Source organism: Astatotilapia calliptera, chromosome 23 (assembly GCF_964374335.1).
Source record: "Astatotilapia calliptera chromosome 23, fAstCal68.1, whole genome shotgun sequence".
Lineage (NCBI taxonomy): Eukaryota > Metazoa > Chordata > Actinopteri > Cichliformes > Cichlidae > Astatotilapia > Astatotilapia calliptera.
The window spans coordinates 22,620,520-22,622,810 of record NC_137443.1 but is presented as its reverse complement, the minus strand read 5'-3'; the positions used below and the strand labels follow the sequence as shown (position 1 = coordinate 22,622,810).

The window sequence follows — 2,291 nt, the reverse complement described above, 5'->3', positions numbered from 1 at the left end:
GACAAAAGAAAAAAACAATCCAAAGGAGGCGATAAATGACAAGGGAAAAAAAGTGGAAGGACACATGACGCGTGCTTATGTAACAAAAAATCAACATAAAATTATTGATGGCAAAGAACACATTGAAGTGACATGAAAACACTCGCCTGGTTTGGACAGAGGCATGGGAATAGGATAGTACTTCCTGGATGCTGTTGGAGGACTGTTGACATAATAAAAAATACCTTTTATTTATATATGCATATAAAATTAGCCAATGTGATTAGAATACAATCGTTTACACATTTCTAACAAAATGCTGCTGCATTAAATATGAATTATCACTGCATGACTGGATCTGCTGTTTGACCCCCACCAACCTGGTCCCGTCCTGATATTCTAACTCTGTATGCAACTTCTGTCAGTGTTCTGATACTGGAAACTGAATTTCCCGGAGGAACCACCCGAGGGATTAATAAAGTTCTATCTAATCTACATCGACAACAGAAAAAGAAAATCTGCTGCTTGCAACAGCATTGTGTTAGAAGCATTTTTACTGGAGTGAATGCATTTAACTGTACTTGCATCATCTGTTAAAAGTACTTACATATTGCAATAAGACTGCAAAAAGCAAAGGGGACTGAATTCTATAGTATGTGGTATGTGTATAAGGTGACACATGTATGTAGTTTCCTGCCATTAGTGTAATGTAAACTTGGAATCATCACATATCTACAGGTATTTGTACTGAATGAAATGAGCTGTGGTGATTAAAAGCATTAGCAAAAGCATACTTACTAGTGGCCTTTTCTTCTTAGGTCTGGATCTTGATGCTTCTGGGACTGAAGATCACAGCCAAGTCACCAGTTTCATAAACAATAAACAAACAAAAAGCAAATAAACAAAACACTTTCAGAGATCGCACAACTTTTGTTTTCATCTTCATATGATAATGTTCCTTGAATCGAATCTACCATACACTACCACACACACTCTACTACAGTGTATCAAACTATTCTAAATACTTCCACAAACAATGACATACCCATCTTTGTCTTTTTGTGGCTTTCACCAAAAACTCTCCCCCTGCTGGATCCTGTGTTGACGTATGTGATTTTGGGAGAAAAACAAAAACAAAATCATTTTAAATGGTTACATTAAATGTAATAATATCAACATTCAATAGATTTGACTGTACATGTATCAACTGGTGTAAAATATATGTTCCTTGATCCTTGGTCAGGGAACATAAATTACTGTTGTTTCAGCCATCAGGTACTCCTCTAAAAGTCAGCCTGGACTCCAAATATAAAGCATACAATACATACAAACATACAAATCACCTTTGCTGGTCTTGTTGCCTGCGTGCTCCACTTGCCCCTCTGAAGTGCTCAGTGGGTCATCCTGTCCCTTGTTGAGCTCAATCTTCTCCATCACATTCCTCACTTCCTCCACCTGCGTGGTCCTCACCTCCCGTGGCTCCATAATCGTTGCCTCCTCCTGGTTGTTGATCATTCAAGTTAGTTTACACAATGGGTCAAACTTTTAACTTTATCCTGCTTTACGCCTCCTGGTTTGTAGCAGACTAAGTATATATGACGTATGAAAGGGAACAGAGTGGAGTTAATGCTCTACCTGGCCCCATGGCAAAACTTTGCTAGACCCGCCCCTGCACAGTTACCAGCTGTCAGCTACATAGAAAAGGATCCTGGTGTAAGTTGTCTCTCAGAAACAGTTCATGGCTTTCCTTCAACCCATTCATGTCACCTAAAAGGTAAACCTGTTTCTCCATCACCTGTTCAGCGCTGATGATTCAGTAAGGACATCTCCTGGTTTCATCTTCATGTTTCCCTCTCACCAGATAACCAAACCGATATCATGACCAGCAGCTTTTACAGCTGTGGCTCCAACAAACATCAGCTGATACTAGAAAGTAATATTAAATAAATTCTAACAACAGCTTATCAAGTTTAAAGGCGCTTCTGCTGTTTAACGCGACCTCTGCTAGTTTCCTCTTTCTGGCGCAAAGTGGGAGGTAAACAAGCAAGAGAGATGGGACTTGCAGCAGAAACGCAGATCAGCTGATCATTGATCAGTTTCATGATTGAAGTAGCAGCAGGAGAGGGAGGGGGGAGAGTGAGAGAAGAAGAGTCAGCTGTGCAGCAAAGACACAGAATAACTCCAGCTTTGTGTCTTTTTTTATTGTAGCTGAAGTACGGGACAAATCGCGTTTATTTTCAGCTCAATACAAAATGCATAATATTAACTCTGAATACCAGAGGATTACGTTTTTATGGGACAGTAGGCAACTC

General features: G+C 39.7%; 1 long non-coding RNA gene across 1 annotated transcript; it reads right to left on the bottom strand.

Annotated features, from left to right (window-relative positions):
* Nucleotides 1–400: 400 nt before the first annotated feature.
* LOC113015934 (uncharacterized) lies at nucleotides 401–2,067 on the bottom strand. The gene is made up of 3 exons (XR_013905091.1): nucleotides 1,323–2,067; nucleotides 1,025–1,075; nucleotides 401–821 (listed from the first exon to the last, which is right to left on the bottom strand). It is a non-coding gene; the product is annotated as an uncharacterized LOC113015934 (long non-coding RNA).
* Between the last annotated feature and the right edge of the window lie 224 nt (nucleotides 2,068–2,291).